The sequence below is a fragment of the Schistocerca americana genome, chromosome 2 (assembly GCF_021461395.2).
Source record: "Schistocerca americana isolate TAMUIC-IGC-003095 chromosome 2, iqSchAmer2.1, whole genome shotgun sequence".
In the NCBI taxonomy this organism is placed as follows: Eukaryota; Metazoa; Arthropoda; class Insecta; order Orthoptera; family Acrididae; genus Schistocerca; species Schistocerca americana.
The window spans coordinates 859,088,874-859,110,724 of record NC_060120.1 but is presented as its reverse complement, the minus strand read 5'-3'; the positions used below and the strand labels follow the sequence as shown (position 1 = coordinate 859,110,724).

Sequence of the window (21,851 nt, the reverse complement as noted above, 5' to 3'; positions counted from 1 at the left end):
ACACCCCACACCCCCAGAATTGCTACAGAATGGCTCCAGGAACACTCTTCTGAGTTAAAACACTTTCGCTGCCCACCAAACTCCCCAGACATGAACATTATTGAGCACATTTGGGATGCCTTGCAACGTGCTTTTCAGGAGAGATCTCAACCCTCTCGTACTCTTAGGGATTTATGGACGGCCCTGCAGGATTCATGGAGTCAGTTCCCTCCAGCACTACTTCAGGCGTTAGTCGAGTCCATGCCACGTCGTGTTGCGGCATTTCTGCTTGCTCGCTGGGGCCCTACAAGATATTTTGCATGTGTACCAATTTCTCTGGCTCTTCAGCGCGGGACTGGCGCTAGTAGTATCTCTGGCATGAGTACGATTGGTTTTGCAGAGGTTTGTCTTTGGGCTTGGGCCGGCTCGAGATATAAGGGTGTGCCGACCGCGAGTAGGAGAGAGGACACAACGCTTTGAGAACGTTACGTGGCGGTGCGCGAGTCAGCCATTGGCTGGCCGACAGATTTGAAGACGGCGTGCCTGAGGCCAGACGGCGGTTGTCACGTGATTCTACTAGCGTCGGCTGGAGTTGGTCGGCGCTGTGCATTCTCCGCAAACCTCGTGAGCTGTGGATATGACCCCTTCCTTGGAGGGACACGCTGTTGTGGTCTTGCGAAGTGATGGTTTGACATCTTCGTAAAATCGCCCCAGCATCAAGACACCAAGTTAAGTACGCTATTTACTAAGAGCGCTTAGTTAACTGTCATCGTGATCGCTCTTGGTACAGTAAGAAGTTGCAAGACGTGTGGTATGTTTTGTTCGAAGTCATTTGAAGCCTCTTACTAAGCGTGTGCTGTTTCCACATAATGTTGATGTATTTCCAAATATGTGTCATTAAGTTCTAGTGAGTGCCGGTTTTCCTGAGCCAGTTCATTTCCCACTCTTAGTGTCTGTTTATTAATTACCGTTCCTCTTAAAGGAAGCAATTGTGAGTGAAATTAGTTGTTGTTTAGCCTTGATTTTATAGAGTAATTTACTGGTCAATCTTAAATATTAAAGTTAAGAAAAGTTTTTCTGCTTCCTGTTGTCGGGTGTGATCTGTGTTTCAGTGAGCTGAGGCAGTGGGCAACCGAAGCACAGGGCTTCCCTTTAGATTACAAGTTTGGCTTACGGCCGGTGGACTTCGCCTGAGCTCGTGTGTTCCTCTTCGGTAGCGTTTGCTTGGCTCACGTTTTGGTGGTCTACTCGGCGTGGGGTTGCAAACGGAGCCGCGTCTTGGTTCGAAGTTAAGTATTATTTCTCTCAGTCGGTTCCACCGTTCGTGGTTAAACTTCGGCCTTACAAGCTTGGACCTTGCTTGTGTTGTTGTACAATTATCATTGTACAAAGTTGTAACATTCTATGGCCTAAAGGTCCATCTTACAAGTTAATGGGCATTCGAAAGTCCGCCCCGGTAGCTGAGTGGTCAGCGTGACAGACTGTTAATCCTAAGGGCCCGGGTTCGATTCCCGGCTGGGTCGGAGATTTTCTCCGCTCAGGGACTGGGTGTTGTGTTGTCCTAATCATCATCATTTCATCGTACTCGCTTCGGCGGTACATATACTAAAATTGGAACGATACAGAGAAGATTAGCATGGCCCCTGCGCAAGGATGACACGCAAAATCGTGAAGCGTTCCACATTTTTTCAAAAGGGCAGTTCGGCGCTAGCGGCCGTGCGAAGCGGAGGTCCGATACTTCCGCCTGTGCGGCGCGTGCGAGTGTTTGTTTACTTGTGGACTTAGTCTGCGCGCGAGCTAGTAACAACGATCATGGCGAACAAGTACAGGAAAACTACATTACGGTTCAATTTCTGCAAAGACTACGAACGACCAAAGGCTTTAGCAGTGGAACGATTCATTCGAGAGGACGTCAAGATACCGCCAAACGATATTGTTGGAATTCACCTGTCCATCGTTAGTCCCACGGTGTATGTTAAGATGGTAAATGACGCGGCGTGTGAGAGAATTCTACAGGCGACAAAAGCAGGTCTCCGATTTTGCCATAGTGACGGGAATGTCGGCACGGTAACTGTAGAACATGCTGGTCTGGGTGTACGGACAATACGTGTGTTTGAGCTGCCATTTGAGCTCCCGGCTGACGAAGTTATCGAGGCTTTTAAGCCATACGGCACGGTACATGGTCACACAGCAGAACGCTGGACACAATTCGCCACGTACCCTGTTCTTAACGGAGTGCGACAGATCACTATTGATCTTCAGAAACATGTACCGTCCTATCTGACAACTGGTGGTTGTCGGGCGGTGGTGATTTACGATGGTCAACCACGTACATGTTCTGGCTGTGGCCAGGAGGGACACCTCAGGTCGAACTGTATGCAACGGCGGATTACGCAACTGCCTTCAGTTGTGCGGGAGCCGTCGCCAGCGATGACAGTACTACCGATCACCTATGCCAAGGCCCTCACTGCGTCCGCTGATGACCGAAAGGACACAGCCCCGGTGGAAGATCAAGATGGCACTCTCCGAAACCTTGTAGCAGACGTCGGGATGACAGAGGATGCTGCTCCATCGAGCTTACACTCTACGGCGACAATATCAGATGCGACCGAACTCCCACCAAGCACACTGATAGTAAACGAAGCAGTTCCAGCCACTACGGATGCTGTTCCGTCTGGAACGCACTCTGAGACGACAGCATCAGTTTCGACCGAACTCCCGCCGAGTACAACGATGGGACTCGAAACACTTCCTGTTCCTACGGATGCTTTTCTGTCGGGCAGCCGTGATTCCTTACAATCTGAGGACACGGAAGGAAGATCACGCAAACAACGTTCCCCGAAAAGGAGGAAACGGCGTCGTCGCACGACATCTCCTGGGGATGACTCCCCTTGCCCCGACGACGATGTGCCTGTGGACCAAGACGACACAACAGCCTCTACGAAACAGGATGAGGCAATGGAAACTGTTCAATCAGACCCGCAGCGGTCTGTCACATTGCCGGTACCGGGACGTGGTGATGCTGAAGAGGAAGCACAACCAGTTGGCGCTCCAGACGCAGATGATGTGGCAATGGACACGAATATATCACTGCCTGCAAAGATGTGGTATGACGATATTGAGGAGGCGCCGGACGTCATACAGAGGCAGCCGGCACTCCCAAAGACAGCCTAATAATTGCTGAAGGTGAAGGGAGAGGGGCGAGAGGACGTCTTCTAACTCAGCCCCCAGCGCCGATGCAGGGAGATGTTTTTGCGCGTCGACAGAGTGGGATTCAACGCCATGCGAACCGTATTGCGACATTAAATATAAATGACGTGCGTTCACCGGCCAAAATACACCTACTGAAGGAAACGATTTGGGCATCTGATGTGGATATTGCTTTGCTGCAGGAAGTCCACATAGCTGCACTCCCATACATCGCAGGCTACCAATCCTATTCGTCACATGGAGATCACAATGGGAGTGGGGTGGCAGTTTACGTGCGAGATGGCTTCCCAGTGGAAAACGTGTGTTACCTTCCGTCGGCCAGGGGAATGGCTTTCACGACGTTTGGGACATCATCAATCTTTATGCACCGTCGGGAAACAATCGGCGGCGGGAAAGGGCACGATTTTACGCAGAAGACATTGCCCCACTTTTCCATGGACGTTATGAATGTGTAATAATTGGTGGAGATTTCAACTGTGTTCTCAGTCAGAAAGACCAATGGCCGCAAGCAAACATCAGCCAGGAGTTGCGAATCGTTATCAACGACCTTGTACTTAGTGACACGTGGGAATTACGACATGGAGATGCACCAGGATACACCTATGTGACCAGTCATTCGGCGAGCAGGTTAGATCGCATTTATATCTCGCGGGCTCATGCAAATGATGTCCAGGACGCGGAACGCTGGCCATTGGCATTTTCAGATCACAGCGCTTACATCTGTACGGTGCTTCTTCCCCGTAGAGAGGTGTGGAACAGTAAGGCCCCGTGGAAATTAAACATTCAACATCTACATGATCCTGAATGCCGTCACCGGATCCTTGAGACATGGACGATGTGCGAGCGAAGGGTTGGAAGGTATGCGACGAAGCTTGATTGGTGGCTGACTTGTGCTAAACCGGCGCTTCGCCGTACGTTCATCTCATATAGCAGGGAGATGGCAGAATGGCGCCGCCGTACGACCGACTTTTATTTTGCTGCACTGCGCCACCTGGACGATGGTCCACCGGGACAGGACGTCTGGATCGAACGCAAAAGGATAAAAGCTAAACTAGTGGCTTTAGCTCGGAAACATCTTCAGGGAACCATGGTGCGCGCCAGATGTCACGATACGATAATGCACGAGATTCCTTCCATGCACCACGTCGTGAATGAACGAAAACACCGACGACGCGTTTTGGTACAGGAATTAATTACCCGCGAAGACCGAAGAGTGACGCGTCAAGCGGACATTGTCTCTGCATTCGTCGACCATTACCAACACATCTATCGGGAAGAAGCAGCCCCTGTCGATGACCTCGACCGTATAGCCACGTACGTCTCCCGTACACTGACGGTGGAAGCCGCGGGAACCTTACTGGAAGCCATTAGCTGTGAGGAAGTACATGATGCGATCGCAAAGGGTGCGTTGAATCGGTCCCCAGGCATTGATGGACTTCCTGCTGAATTTTATCGAGAATTTCGCAACGAAATGGCACCGCGATGGACGGAAATGTACAACGAGATGTTAAATTCCGATGCGCCTATTCCACCGGCTTTTATGGAAGGCCTCTTGGTGCCAGTACATAAACCGAAGCCAGGAATTACGGTCGCACATTATCGCCCCATCACCCTGCTTAATGCCGACTATAAGATCTTTGCACGGTTGCTAGCGTCCCGTTGTCGTATGTTAATTCGTAGCGTTCTCTCTCCAGAACAGACGACACCGGGTGGATCGGTGAATGTGCAAACAGCTACTGCCGAATGCCGTGATGTGATAGCGCTAGCGGAGGAGTGCCGGCTTAAAGCGGCGATGGTGGCGGTTGATTTTGACAGTGCTTTTGATAAGGTGCGCCACAACTATCTGTACGCTGTACTGGAACAAATGGGATTTCCAGACCGTTTTACTGGTCTCATTAGAAGGATTTATGGGGGCGCACAATCCTTGGTACAGGTTAATGGGCGTATAGCAGGGCCCATTCAAATTCGACGATCCATTCGCCAGGGCTGCCCTCTTTCGATGCTGCTGTTCGCGATAGCGTTGGAACCATTAATTGGGAGGCTAACAAATTCTCTTTCTGGGATGGAACTGCGGGGCTACACCTTCAAATGTCGTGCCTATGCGGACGACCTCCTGCTGCTCGTTCGTTCTGAGGAAGAGGTGAAGACGGTCCTTGAACTGTTGTTGGACCACAGTGTGACGGCGGGTAGTGCAGTGAACATGAACAAATCGGCAGCAATGCCGGTTGGAAGGGGCCTTACGCCGGAAGAAATCAGTCCGTTTCCTTATGTGCAACGATTCCGCTATCTCGGCATAGACTTTACCTCATCTGTAAAACATACTGCGGCAGTTAACTACCGACGTATTTTACAGACAACACGTACCATGGTCCGACAACATCTCCTACGGCGCCTTGATCCTTTGCAGCGAGTCGAATATCTGAACACGTATGTGGTTTCTCGAATGGTGCATATTTCGCAGATCCTGCCCCTACCACTCACGCTCGGACGTCGACTTCAATCAGCACTAGGCTATTTTGTGATGATTGGATCGCCCCTCAAGGTGCGATACGCAACGCTCACGCTCCCTACGGACAAGGGGGGACTCGGACTTACAAATGTTCACTGCCGAGCGACGGCGCTCCTTCTAGCTACGATGTACAAGCAATGGCGTAGCGGGCGTGATTCCCTTACATCCCGCCTACTGGATCTCCTAGTTCCAGCGTCCCTCACACCTCCGGTGGCGGTGGGCAACATTACGTCACATTTTGCGCATGTATCAACATTTATCGTGGAACTTAGTTATATCAGAGACGAGCTTCCGCGCACGAGACCACGATGCGTGAAGGATTTTTATGTTTGGCTGCTACGACGGATAAGTCGTAATGTCATTGAACTCAAACACCCCAAGTTGCATTGGCCGAAGATTTGGAGACATGTGCACCAAAAATTCCTTCCTACCTTCGTTCGGGCACTGTGGTTCTCTGTCACCTGTGGAAAGCTCAACACCAACCAACGACTCCATGCAATTGGACTAGTGGACACTCCACTATGCCCGAAATGTCGCCAAGTGGATGACGACCATCACCGCTTAACTTGTATCGCGGTGGAGGAGGTATGGCTCCTAGGAAGACAGATGGTGGCTTGCTACCTCCGTGTGACCCCGCAACATATTACACCTGCTTCCTTCTTACATCCGGAGAGTGACTACTTTCCGGCGACTAAATCACACTCGATCATCTGGGTCAAAGGTTGGACGATCGCGTACCTCTATGGGGATGCTGCCAAGTCGCGACTCGACTTTTGGTATTTCTTGCAGCAAGCCCACAATGAGGTTCATAGATGGTCACACTATCGGAAAACCTTTGCCAACTATCTTCAGGCAGTCTTCCTCGACCCCCCACGCAGTTGGGAGGTGCCGGGTGCAGTCGGTGTGCACATTTGACAGCTGATAACGAACCTCACGTTTCTCTCACCGCTCCATATATAATGCACAAACTATACCATGAAATGCTCTACATGTTCCTTTTAACAGAGTGATCTTTATGAAAAATAAATAAATACATAAAAATAACATCCCTGTATCCCTGTTCCTTTACATTGTGATTTGTTTTACAATGATTTTTAATTTTTTTTGTTTTTGCAGAGGATGCATTTCATTTAGTGTTTGTAAAAAAAATTAATTTCTTATATATAAAAAAAAAGTGGTCAGCGTCACATACAAAAAAAAAAAAAAAAAAAAAAAAAAAAAAAAAAAAAAAAAAGTGGTCAGCGTGACAGACTGTCAATCCTAAGGGCCCGGGTTCGATTCCCGGCTGGGTCGGAGATTTTCTCCGCTCAGGGACTGGGTGTTGTGTTGTCCTAATCATCATCATTTCATCCCCATCGACGCGCAGGTCGCCGAAGTGGCGTCAAATCGAAAGACCTGCACCAGGCGAAAGGTCTACCCGACGGGAGGCCCTAGCCACACGACATTTCCATTTTTCCATGGGCATTCGAATAATTTCGTATCTCGCTCCGCAAGATTGACCAGGCGTGTCTTAACTAGAGTTGTTTTGTTAAAGTTATGGTTAAATTCTGCCCTACTGGTCTTTGTCGATTTTGGTGGGAGATTGTGGGCTACTAATTTGTTAATTTGGTTATGATTTTATGTAATTAGTTTCTAAAATGTATTGCCTGACTAGCTATCCTCAATGTCTATGGGAAATGTTTTATTAACTTGCTTATGATTTCATGTACTGTCCCTTAAAAAATCTTGCCCGAGTGGCGCCTGTTAAAATTCATGTGAGATCGTTTAGGGGGAGTTAATAAACCCATTGAAATTGAAATTTTCACTTTATTGGGTCAGACCTTCCACCCCCTTTCAGATTTAAAGGTTAAACACAACATCAGTTAAGTAAAACCGTTCCAACGGTACCAGTTACCTTCGGCCGTCCAACGCAACGGACTCAAAAACGCAGCTGGGCTCGAAGAAAACTCTAGGGGCTTGCCATCCTATGGCATCCGTCTGGGGTCGTCCGGTGTGGCATAGCGGTTCTATCCGCTTGAGTCCGGAACCGCAATGCTGCTAAGGTCGCAGGTTCAAATCCTGCCTCGGGCATGGATGTGTGTGATGTCCTTAGGTTAGTTAGGTTTATGTAGTTCTAAGTCTAGGGGACTGATGACCTCAGATGTTAAGTCCCATAGTGCTCAGAGCCATTCGTATGGGGTAAAAAAATCGGAGGAAATGTCTTCTCATCTGCATAACTGCATTTTATGGTTTTTTCGTCTTGAATATCTGACGTCGGGAACCCAGGCCCTGAGATATGGAATTTTCTCCATTGTAAGCATCTCAACAATGTAACCTTGAATCTTCGGTGCAACACCGAACTTCAAATACCACCGGCCGCCACTGCTGGAATGCACTCCAATAACCGTGCCCCGTATCAAACAACAGATCGCTCGGATTGGCAGCTGTGACAGAAGGTACGAAGTACACCGACTTCTACGGAACTCACTATGGACTGAACAAACGGCTCTGAACTCGCTTTCTGTTGTTTTTATTTCCATGGCTGCGGCTCGATCGGGGTTCTCTCAACTTTCTCGTTTCTTTCGTGTTGTGAACTCTGACTGACTAGAAGTGAATCATTGTCATTTCGATAGTGTGTTAAAAAAGAGCTGAAAAATATTTTATAAGTCGCGAAAACCTAGGTAAATTGATAGGACTGTTTAATGGCTGGCTCTGAGCACTATGGGACTTAACATCTATGGTCATCAGTCCCCTAGAACTTAGAACTACTTAAACCTAACTGACTTAAGGACATCACACAACACCCAGTCATCACGAGGCAGAGAAAAATCCCTCACCCCGCCGGGAATCGAACCCGGGAACCCGGGCGTGGGAAGCGAGAACGCTACCGCACGACCACGAGCTGCGGACGACTGTTTAATAATTTGTAACAAAGTATATCAGTATTGTGGTTGCCGTCGCTTCGGGAACCGTGATATAATTCAGGCTGACAAATACAGCCACCATTTGTGTTAGGAAAGGAATTCATTTTTCTCTGGTTTCCGTTAGCATAAGCTACCTACTTTCAAAAGTTGCATCAGAAATATTTCTGACATATCGGTGTTTGGGCAGCATGTCACATACACAGGTCATAACAGAAGTGATAGTAACACTTGTCAATTAACCATAGTGCGATCGGCTTGTTCGTGCTGACAGTAGCACTTCTACTAAGGTTTATGTATACTACTCAAGGACAAACATAAATCATCTCGTGTAGCTTTAGAAAATGGGTGAGTTATGCCAACCGGAACTGGTTGTAACATTACCGTATTATTTTTAGTATGTAATGTTACACGTTGCAAACACGTATAGCAAGGAATATTTCATTTTATTCTGTGGAAATAAGCTGGACTAAGTAAAGTAGAGCTTCGATTATCGAACTAATTAGGAAGTATGGGTGTTCAGAAAGCTACTTTATGGGGACAGTCGAACCGCATACAGTAGGATCTCGTTTATAAGTTTTTAAATGGGGATGATAAAATAAATGTAGAAGTCAGATTAATGTTAAAATGAAATTTCTAAGTACATACGTATTAAATTTAAATGCGTGCAAACGGAAGGTACGTATATTGTACAGTAGCAGACATGTAGCTCTCAGGAGAGGTCATTGTGTACCAGTTAGTAAACATTAATGACGTACCACGCTAATACTTCATCTACATCTACATGGATACTCTGCAAATCACAAATCTGGCAGAGGGTTCATCGAACCACCTTCACAATTCTCTATTATTCAAATCTCGTTTAGCGCGCAGAAAAAAATGAACACCTATATCTTTGCGTACGAGCTCTGATTTCCCTTATTTTACCTTGGTGATCGTTTCTCCCTATGTAGGTCGGTGTCAACAAAATATTTTCGCATTCGGAGGAAAACGTTGGTGACTGGAATTTCATGAGAAGATTACGTCACAACGAAAAACGCCTTTCTTTTAATGATGTCCAGCCCAAATCCTGTATCATATCTGTGACACTGTCTCCCATATTTTGCAATAGTACAAAACATGCTGCCTTTCTATGAACTTTTTCGATGTACTCCATCAGTCCTATCTCGTAAGAATCCCATACCGCGCAGCAGTATTCTAAAAGAGGACGGACAAGCGTAGTGTAGGCAGCCTCCTTAGTAGATCTGTTACATTTTCTAAGTGTCCTGTCAGTAAAACGCAGTCTTTGGTTAGCCTTCCCCACAACATTTTCTATGTGTTCCTTCCAATTTAAGTTGTTCGTAATTGTAATACCTGGGTATTTAGTTGAATTTACGGCTTTTAGATTAGACTGATTTATCATGTAACCGAAGTTTAACGAGCTCCTTTTAGCACTCATGTGGATGACCTCACACTTTTCGTTATTTAGGGTCAATTGCCACTTTTCGCACCATTCAGATATCTTTTCTAAATCGTTGTGCAATTTGTCTTGGTCTTCTGATGACTTTATTACTCGATAAACGACAGCGTCATCTGCAAACAACCGAAGACGGCTGCTCAGGTTGTCTCCAAAATCATTAATATAGATAATGAACAGCAAAGGGCCCATAACACTACCTTGAGGAACGCCTGAAATCACTTCTGTTTTACTCAATGACTTTCCGTCAATTACTACGAACTGTGACCTCTCTGACAGGAAATCGCAAATCCAGTCACATAACTGAGACGATCATCCATAAGCACGCAATTTCACTACGAGCCGCTTGTGTGGTACAGTGTCAAAAGCCTTCCGGAAATCCAGGAATACGGAATCGATCTGAAATCCCTTGTCAATAGCACTCAGCACTTCATGTGAATAAAGAGCTAGTTGTGTTTCACAGGAACGGTGTTTTCTAAACCCATGTTGACTGTGTGTCAATAGACCGTTTCCTTCTAGGTAGCCGGCCGGTGTGGACGTGCGGTTCTAGGCGCTTCAGTCTGGAACCGCGTGACCGTTACGGTCGCAGGTTCGAATCCTGCCTCGGGCATGGATGTGTGTGATGTCCTTAGGTTAGTTAGGTTTAAGTAGTTCTAAGTTCTAGGGGACTGATGACCACAGATGTTAAGTCCTATAGTGCTCAGAGCCATTTGAACCATTTGAACCTTCTAGGTAATTCATAATGTTCAAACACAACATATGTTCTAAAATCCTGCTGCATATCGACGTTAACGATATGGGCCTGTAGTTTAGTGGATTACACCTATTACCTTTCTTGAATATTGGTGTGACCTGTGCAACTTTCCAGTCTTTGGGTACGGTTCTTTCGTCGAGCGAACGGTTGTATATGATTATTAAGCATGGAGCTAATGCATCAACATACTCCGAAACGAACCTAATTGGTATACAGTCTGGACCAGAAGACTTGACTTTATTAAGTGATTTAAGTTGCTTCAGTACCCCGAGGATATTTACTTCTACGTTGCTCGTGTTGGCAGCTGTTCTCGATTCTAATTCTGGAATATTTACTTCGTTTTCTTTTGTGAAGGCATTTCGGAAGGCTATGTTTAGTAACTCTGCTTTGACAGCACTGTCTTTGATAGTATCTCCATTGCTACCGTGCAGAGAAGGCATTGATTGTTTCTTGCCGCTAACATACTTCACATACGACCAGAATCTCTTTGGGTTTTCTGCCAGGTTTCGAGACAAAATTTCGTTGTGGAAACTGTTATAGGCATCTCGCATTTAAGTCCGCGCTAAATTTCGAAACTAAAAAACAACATTTAACAGTATTTGTTTATCAGTGCCTTTCATCATGTTTGTTTCACACAGTAACGTACATATGAGGTCGGCTATACTAACTGAGAACACTTTCTTTTAGGTACATGTACCAAAGACTTAATAGAATAAATAAAGACTCAAACTGATGCACTTCGGACCGTGTCTGGCGCCATCTTCAAATCTGTTACAAAAACTGATGATAGGCAACGTTCATCAACAATTATTTGGATAACATCAGCTCATATTCAAAAGACAGCAGCAACAATACAGATAAAACGATACCCCATGAAGAAGACGAATCAGAAAAGAATGCTGAAGATATTACCAATCAAAGACTATAATAATATAAATAAATCACTGCAGGACTTGAGAGATGTCTCGCATTGGAGCATACCCATTCGCATTGCGATCACAAAAAAAGAAGTGAACATTTCTAAAACAGAGAAGAGCCATTTGGCATGGGTCAAAAACAAAAGGCGATGTTCCGTATCTTTCAAAGGAATGGATTCACAAGGTGATGCCTACTGGTGCAAAAATTCTGTGTTCTTGGACGGATTACTCTCCAACAGCTAATAACCTCGTTTATTTGCTGTCACCAAAAGTATTAATGCAATATCTACATTTGTGATTGGATTTAAAAAGTGATGGATAGTAAATCCTAAAGAGGCCGACCATGAAACTACTAATGAACACCAGGAAAATTTTGAAAAGCGGAGAACTTTGGAAATGAGACTAAAATTGCAGAAAACAGTAGATGACGCAACCTTGCAATTAATGAAAACCTGAAGTGAAGCAGCCTTTGTCAGTGTTATTGGATATAACTTTGTTCCTGACAAAACCAAACCTAGCGTTTCGTGGAGACGATAAGGCTCTACAAACATAGGCAGTTTCTTAGAGCTAGTGAAACCACTCTCGAAGTATGATTTAGTGTTGAAAGAACACACTTTGAACTTGGAACTTGGTAAATCTCAAAAAGTTCATATTCGTCGCCGGAAGTACAGAATGAGTTTGTAAATGATTTAGCGAACCAAGTAAAATCCAAGCTTGTCAACGAAATCGGATCATATAAATGTTTTGGTAGTATGTTTGATAACACAACTGACATTTCACGTATTGATCAGATGTCTGAAGTGATTTGTTTCGTGAAAACTGATAATAGACAAATGGAAGTAAGGCAAATATTCCTTGGATTTTTTCCTCTAAAACGAAAAAAGCCGCTTATCTCAGTGACGAAATTCTTAAGAAGCTTGAACATGACGGTTTAAATGTTATGATGTTTCGTTCGCAAGGTTATAACAACGCAGCTGTTATGAGCGGCGTATCAGGAGGAGTACAAGCTGTTACTAAAGCAAAAAACAATAAAGCCGTTTTTGTTGGATATGCTGATCATTCAGTTAATTTATGTGGCCAGCATTCCTTTGCACAAAATGTATCTTGTGAAACGTTTTTCGTAACGGTAGAGACCAGTTTTACATTCTTTCCTTCTTCTACTAGCCGCTTGGATGTTCTTGTTGAACACAGCAACGTATCAATTAAAAGACTCAACGACGCGCTTGAGTGCTCATTATGCAGCAGTAAACGCACTGCAGGAAATTTTGATGGAGTTGTCGCTGCAAATGGCGAATTATGTAATCCACAAGAAAATTTGAACTCCATAGGTGCTGCACAAACTCTTATGCCTGCTGTATGTAATTTCACATTTCTTCGCTGTCTTTACTTTTGGAATGATGTACTGATAGAAGTAAACTGTACTCAGGTTGCACTGTAAGGTAAAGGCTTGAGTCTTGATCCGTTAGTTATTAAAATAAAGGCACTTCGTCTTTATGCTGAACAAAACCGAGGTCATATACTTCTTGCTGTGAAAAAAACGGAGGAATACGACGTTTCAATAGAAAGAAGAATTCGTCGTAAAAAACGAATAGCTGGTGCACTTCCCCCCTATACAGTACTCACACTGAGAGCAGAATATCAAAAGGATATGTTGGAATGTCTTGACGGGTTCAGTATTGAACTTCGAACCACATAAAGTTAATTCCACATGTCGCTCACTGTTCGAGGTTGTGTGCCAAATACTTTGTTTTTGGCCAACAACGAAGAGCTCTGAAATCAGCTGTTTCAAAATTCGATGGTTTTTATGATGAATTATCAAAGGGAGAATTGCTCTATGAGATTCTGTAAGTAGGCTGTTTAGGTTTTTATATTGGTAACGCCACGTAGCGCTCTGTATGAAAATCACTGGCTGTGCTGTGTGCAGTCTGTGGCTGGGTAGCATTGTTGTAATATTCGCTATTGTAGAGTTGGGCAGTTGGAGGTGAGCCGCCAGCAGTGGTGGATGTGAGGAGAGAGTTGGTGGAATTTTGAGAGCGGGCGATCTGGACGTGTGTCCATCAGAAACAGTAAATTTGTAATATTGGATATCATGGACTGGTATATGTTCTTTATCAAAATCTTTCTTTTGCTAACTATGCCTATCAGTAGTTAGTGCCTTCAGTAGTTTGAATCTTTTATTTAGCTGGCAGTAGTGGCGCTCGCTGTAATGCAGTAGTTTGAGTAACGCAGATTTTTGTGAGGTAAGTGATTTGTGAAACGTATAGGTTAATTTAGTCAGGGCCATTCTCTTGTAGGGATTATTGAAAGTCAGATTGCGTTGCGCTAAAAAATATTGTGTGTCAGTTTAAGCACAGTCATGTATAATTTTTCTAAGGAGACGTTTCAATTCCAAGGCTCAGAAGACATTTAAAAGCTGCAGATGTTACAGTTTCTGATTGGACATATCGTGACGTTTTGGAATTCATCGTAGAATGAGATTTTCTCTCTCTCTCTTTTTTTTCTTTTCTTTTTTTCTATTTTTTTTTAGGAAAAAGCCTCTTTTCCAAAGCTTATGCTCGATCTAAAGAAGTTACTTATGATGAATTGCGTATCAGTTGCTTCGTGTGAGAGGATCTTCAGTAAGTTATGATTCATTAAAAATTACTTAGATCAACAATGAGCAACATCATTCTAAATAATCTTGCCATGTTACATATCAAATATGAGGCAACACAAAATATTAATTTTAAATATGTGATATCAGACTTTGCAACTGATAAAGACAGGAAGAAATTTTAATTGTTTGTGTCTCACCTAAGCAAATAGATTTCTGAAGAATGTATATTAATGTATAGAGTATAATACTATACAGTAATGTATAATTTATAATACCACACTGAAGATCCAAAGAAATTGGTACACTGATATCGTGTAGGCCAGGGCAACCGCGAGCACGCAGAGGCGCCGCAACACGATGTAGCAGGGACTCGATTAATGTCTGGAACAGTGCTGGAGGGAATTGGCACCATGAATCCTGAGGGGCTGTCCATAAATGGTAAGAGTACGAGGGGGTGGAGATCTCTTATGAATAACACGTTGCAAGGCATCCCAGATGTGCTCAATAATGTTCACATCTGTTCAGTTTGGTGGCCAGTAGAAGTGTTTAAACTCAGAAGAGCGTTCCCGGAGCTACTCTGTACTAATTCTGGACGTGTGGGGTGTCACATTATCGTGCTGGAATTGCCCAAGTACGTCGGAATGCACAATGGACATGAATGGATGCAGGTGATCAGACACCATGTTTACGTATGTGTCAGAGTCGTATCTAGACGTATCAGGGGTCCCATATTAGTTCTACTTCACACGCCCCACACCATTACAGAGCCTCCACCACCCCGAACAGTCCCCTGCTGACAAGCAGAGTCCATGGATTCATGAAGTTGTCTCCACACGCGTACACGTTCATCCGCTCGATACAACTTGAAACGAGACTCGTCCGACCAGGCAATATGTTTCGAGTCATCAACATTCCAATGCCTGTGTTGACGGCCCTAGGCGAGGCGTAAAGCTTTGTGTCGTGCAGTCATCCCATATCGATGATAGTTCGTTGAATGATTCGCACGCTGACATTTGTTGATGGTGCAGCATTGAAAACAACAGCAGTCTGCGGAAGTGTTGCACTTCTGTCACGTTGAACGATTCTCTTCAATCGTCGTTGGCCCCATTCTTGCGGGATCTTTTTCCGGCCGCAGCGATTTTGGACACTGGATGTTACACCAGATTCCTGATATTCACGGTACACTCGTGAAATGGTCGTACGAGAAAATCCCCACTTCATCGCTACCTCGGAGTTGTTGTGTCCCATCGCTTGTGCGCCGACTACAGCACCACGTTCAAACTCAATCAAATCTTGATAACCTGCCATTACAGGAGGACTAACCGATCTAAAAAGTGCGCGAGACACTTGTTGTCTTATATAAGCGCTGTTAACCGCAGCGTCGTAATCTACCTGTTTACGTATCTCTGCATCTGAATACGCATGCCTATACCAGTTTATTTGGCGTTTCAGTGTACATACTAAAAGCTTATGCACAATAAAAGAAACTAATATATATTGCTATTTGATAATTAATGATTGTATGGTCTTTTTTAAAAATTTGACACGTACCCAGTTTTATTGATTTTAAGAGTTTTTATTAGTGTGATGACGCCGCCGATATCCGCCCCGGGTACCACTGGTCCTCATATTATGTCTTACGCATGGAAAACGGCATTGGTATAGTTGTGTTGGACAAGCAGGATTACGTTAAAAAGATGCAGCGTTTACTTTCTGGTTCAGCGTATCGGAGACTAAGTGGATGATTCGACAAAAAGGGTTGACAAGAAGACTAATAACCTCCTGAATAAAAGTTCGTCGTAGCAAGAGGCTCTCAGGAGCCGTAACTCTTATTGTGCTGTCTCTCACAGACTATAAAGCCTTCCGAACATCCAAAAAGAATAGGTTCGTTTTAAGTCTGTTGCCAGCAACACTTATGCACCGACATACTGTGAAGCGAAACACTTTGCTATACTGTTGAGCCCACTAGCAGATCGGTGTGTAAATTACATTACGAACCAGGAGGATTTCTTATGTCGATTGGAGGGATTACGTTAGATGGACTCTGATATCTTAGCAAGTTTTGATTGGCTTTGCCTTCACTTGCGCTCCTCTGTCTGTTTCGTTACGGTTAATTGAGGTTAGATCTGGTGGTGAATTAACTAACTTATTTCGACCTGTTGTCTCCCACTCATTTTTTATTCAATGACGAGTTCTATGAGCAGACAGATACAGTTGTAATAGAGAGCCCTGTGTCATTTACGAGGGCCGTTCAGAAAGTAACCTCCGGTTGATTTAAAAAAATACACCAAGTTAAATAAAAATATTTTAATATATACATCTTACAACTACATCTTTGCACTATTTTTCTACATAGTCTCCATAGCGATTGAGGCACTTATCGTATCTCTTCACAAGCTTTGAAATTCCTTCTGCATAAAAATCACCCGCTTGTGCCTGGAGCCAGCCTGTAACCGCATCTTTGAGCTCTTCCTCGTCATCAAACCGCTGTGACCCGAGCCATTTCTTCAAATGCATGAAGAGGTGATAATCACTTGGCGCCAGGTCTGGGCTGTAAGGTGGATGGTTGATAACGTCCCACTTGAAGGACTCAAGAAGGGCCGTTGTTCTGCGAGCAGAGTGAGGACGGGCGTTATCGTGCAAAAAAACGATACCGGAAGTCAGCATACCACGGCGTTTGTTCTGTATAGCCCGTCATAACTTTTTTATTGTTTCACAGTACACGTCTTGATTAATGGTCGTACCACGTTCCATGAATTCAACCAACAACACCCCTTTGGCATCCCAAAACACCGTTGCCATCAGTTTTCTGGCAGAAAAATCTTGCAAGGCTTTTCTTGGTTTGGTAGGCGAATTTGAATGTGGCCACATCTTTGATTGTTCTTTTGTCTCAGGGTTCACGTACTTAATCCAGGTTTCGTCACCGGTCACGATTCTGTTTAACAATGGTTCTCCTTCGTCCTCATAACGTGACAGAAAGTCTAATGCAGAGGCCATTCTTTGAGTTTTGTGGTGGTCGGTAAGAATTTTGGGCACCCATCGTGCACAGAACTTACGGTAACCCAATCTTGCTGTCACTATCTCCTACAAGAGAGTCTTAGAAATCTGTAGAAAACCAGTAGACAACTCCGACATTGAGAAACGTCGATTTTCACGAACTTTTGCATCAACTGTCTGAACGAGTTCGTCAGTCACCAATGATGGTCTACCACTCCTCTCTTCATCATGAACGTTTTCTCGTCCACTTTTAAATAAACGTACCCATTCACGGACAACTCCTTCACTCATAACTCTTAGTCTGTACACGGCACAAAGCTCACGATGAATAGCTGCTGCAGAATATCCTTTGGCTGTAAAAAACCTTATGACAGCACGCACTTCACATTTGGCGGGGCTTTCTATTGCAGCACACATTTCAAACTGCCACAAAAACTAAACTAGCACAGGTACGACGTTCACTCGACCACGGCTTGATGCCGACTGACCTGTTGAGTGCGTGAACGCATAGATGGCGTCGCTACTCCCCCCACAACCCGCACTGTGACCAATCGGAGGTTACTTTCTGAACCGCCCTCGTATTACTGCCAAACTGTTTCAAAACATTTCCCATGCCATGGGATCCTGTAGAGCATTCAGGTCAGAGCACTCTCCACCGTGTGCGTAACGGAAAGCGGGGGATTTGAAACTGTTCCTATCCTCAAACTTATTTTGCATCCAAATGGCACATTTCCGGGCATGGGTTTCTCACCAAAACTGTAACTGCTAAATATACCTTCTACAACGCCTAGAAACCTGTAATAGGAAAGCCGGCCGCTGTGGCCGAGCGGTTCTAGGCGCTTCAGTCTGGAACCGCGCCACCGCTACGGTCACAGGTTCGAACCCTGCTTCGGGCATGGATGTGTGTGATGTCCTTAGGTTAGTTAGGTTAAAGTAGTTCTAAGTTCTAGGGGACTGATGACCTCAGATGTTAAGTCTCAAAGTGCTCAGAGCCATTTGAACCATTTTTAACCTGTAATAGGACTTGTAAAATACCCTCTTTTGGGTTCTTGTGGGTGACGGCGAAAGACAAGTTCGGATGCTGTCAAACTAACTGCTGAGACACACTGAGTGGAGTCGTCTGTTTAGTGAATCTATGCGAAAACTATTGGGGAAGCATAACATAATTGTTGGTATGTGCGCTCTCTACGGCGTGTGACTTACCATGTTGCAATGTGGCGCGCTCTCTCAGCATGGCTGCGTCTCGTACCTCTGGAGGACACAGCAGAAAACAAAAGAGCAAATGAAAAGGAATTGGTACTGTCACGTGATCTCTAGTTGGCCAAAACGGAAGGGACAAATAAGGCGGTAAGAACACTGCCGGCGAAAGAGAACGTCTTCGCACACAGTTTTAATTTGTGAGGAAGTGTCGAAAATTTTCTGTTTTCTTTGCTGTCCTACCTTTTTCGTCCGACAGACTAGTCAATACAGTAAGCGTTACGCATACAAACAGATGGCCATAATCCACTGATTTTATCCTTCATACCGTAGCCTTACTGGTAGCTTTTCTAACGGAATGTTGATAATTGATCTGCGGCGTTCTTGTTTGACCGGTGACAATGTTTCACACAGAACTCTTCGATGTCGTGCCGTTTATCTGGATGGATTTTTATTCAAGGCTTAAAAAGACCTCTCCGAAGCAGAAACAATACCTCAGCATTTAGTATAAACACTAACTCCGGAAGCTATGACATTTAAAGAGTACCAAAGTATTTCTGTACTTCACGTTCGTAATTTCGGTAAAAATCTACGCTAGTCATGAAATATCTTTCTTTGCACGTTTTACTGAAATATTTGATGACCAACTCTGTAATATAGATGCGTTGTTTCCCATTGGCGACATATTGTTACCGTATTGCGATTGGACTGCCCGTAATTAACTGCTAGTAGGCTTCACGGGCAATTGATTGATTGATGGCGCAAACAGGATATGGAATTATTGTTGAACCGTATATTAGTCGGCTGTCGCTCTCGGCCGCTAATGTCACGAGAGTGTCAGTCATGCAATTGGACCATTCATGCTTAATGGGTGCCGACCGGGTCGGAATCACTAAGCGCTAAGATTATCGCCCGGCCCGTGATCGATGACCTGTTGCACGCTTAGATATGCGTCCATAATCGCAGTGTCACAGTCTGCTGCTTATTACTGTAGCTATTTTGAATTTTTAAAAATTTGGCTGCCTTATCTACCGGTTTTTTGCAGAATATATTTGACTCATCCGCTATTAAAGCTGAGGCTGATAGCATACGTTAGCACAATGGCCTTCGGGTTGAGGATACTGATGGTGTTGGTGGTGATAATGATGATGATGATGATGACGATCATCATGATGACAATCATCATGGTGATGACGGTGATTATGCTGCTGTTGTTGTGGCCGTCAGTACGAAGACTGGTTTCACGTAGCTTTTTTCAGTAGTCTATCCTCTTCATCTATGGATAAACACTGCAACCTACAACCACATGAACCTATTTACTTTGTCTCTCTACAGTTTTCAACACACACACACAAATACACACTTCCTTTGATTACTGAACAGTTTCGCGGTGTTTCAGTGGGTTTTTCTAACAGCTTATCTCTTATTTTACTGTGCCTGTCCCATAAGACTCTTTTCTCCACAAACAGAATCAGAATCTCTTCGTCAGCTGCTCGACATACCCACCTAATTTTCTGCATTTTTCTGTAGCACCAAATTTCATAATCTTCAGCTCTCTTCATGTCTTAAGTGTTTATTTTTCACGTTTTACTTCCGTACAAAGCTACACTACAATCAAATTTCTCCATAAATGACTTCACAACGCTTACATTTATAATTGATGTTAACAAATTTCTGTTCTGCAGTAAAGCTTTTCTGGCAATTGTAGGTCTGAATTCTATAATTACGCTCTTCACTTCGACTATCGTCCGTTCTTTTGGTGCCCAAATAGCAAAACTACTCTACTTTCTGTAGCGTCTCGTTTCCTAAGCTAATCCCATCAGCATCACTTGATTTAAATCGACTGCACTCCACTAAGCGAGTTTGACTTAAACTGGCGACACTCTTATAACCCGTTTTTATACACTATTCATTTCTTTCAGCTGATCCACATCTTCCTTAGGTGGACTGACGATAGTTAGCTGAGATTAGCTGGTCTGAAAAATACACTGAAGAGCCTAATGTCGTGTAGCGCCCCCGCGAGCTCGCAGAAGTGTCACAACACCACGTGGCATAGACTCGACTAATGTCTCAAGTAGTGCTGGAGTGAATTGACACCATGAATTCCGCAGGATTGTCCATAAATCCATAACGGTATGAGGGTATGCAGATCTCTTCCGAACAGCACGTTGCAAGGTATCGCAGATATGCTCAATAATGTTCATGTCTGTGGATTTTGGTGGTCAGCGGAAATGTTTAAACTCAGAAGAGAGAATCTGGAGCCACTCTGTAGCAATTCTGGACTTCTGGGGAGTCGTATTGTCCTGTTGGAATTGCCCAAGTCCGGCGGAATGCACAATGGACATGAATGGAGGCAGGTGATCAGACAGAATGCTTACGTACGTGCCACCTGTCAGAGACGTATCAGGGGTCCCATATTACTCCAACTCCACACGCCCCACACCACAACAGAGCCTTCACCAGCTTGAACGGTCCCCTGCTGACATGCAGGGTCCGTGGATCCATGAGGTTGTCTCCAGACCCGTACCCGTCCATCCGCTCGATATAATTTGAAGCGAGACTCGTGCGATCAGGCAATATGTTTCCTGTCATCAACAGTCCAATGTCGGTGTTGACGCGCCCAGGCGAGGCGTAAAGCTTTGTGTCGTGATGTCATCAAGGGTGCACGAGTGGGCCTTCGGTTCCTGAAGCCTATATCGATGACGTTTTGCTGAATGGTTCGCACGCAGACACGTGATGATGGCTCAGCACTGAAATCTGCAGCAGTTTGCAGAAGGGTGGACTTCTGTCACGTTGAAAGATTCTCTTCAATCGTCGTTGGTCTCGTTCTTGCAGGATCTTTTTCCGGCCTCCGCGATGTCGGAGATTTGATGTTTTATCGGATTCCTGATATTCACGGCACTCTCGTGAAGTGGGCGTATGGGAAAATCCCCCCTTCGTCACTAACTCGGACCACACCACGCCCAAACTCACTTAAATCTTCATAACGTGCCATTGTAGCAGCAGTAACCGATCTAACAACTTCGCCCGACACTTGTTGCCTTAATAGGCATCGTCGACCGCAGCGCCGTATTCTGCCCGTTTACATATCTGGTATTTGAATACGCATGCCTACACCAGTTTTTTGACGCTTCAGTGTATTTTCTGGCTGTTTTCCAGTCTCTGTTTTTCTGTACAGTTTTTACCGTATAGAGCTCCCTCTTGTACCATGGAAGTTATTTCCTGGTGTCTTAACAGGTGTCCTACCATCCTGCCCTTTATTCTAGTCAGTGTTTTCAAATATTCCTTTCCTCACCGATTCTCCTGATACTAGTAGACCTCTCTTGGCCAGGAATG

At 44.8% G+C, this 21,851-nt stretch overlaps 1 non-coding gene across 1 annotated transcript; it reads left to right on the top strand.

The window, feature by feature from the left end:
- The first annotated feature begins 1,560 nt into the window (after positions 1-1,560).
- On the top strand, positions 1,561-1,667 carry LOC124596727. The gene has a single exon (XR_006978368.1). It is a non-coding gene; the product is annotated as a U6 spliceosomal RNA (small nuclear RNA).
- Positions 1,668-21,851: the final 20,184 nt, after the last annotated feature.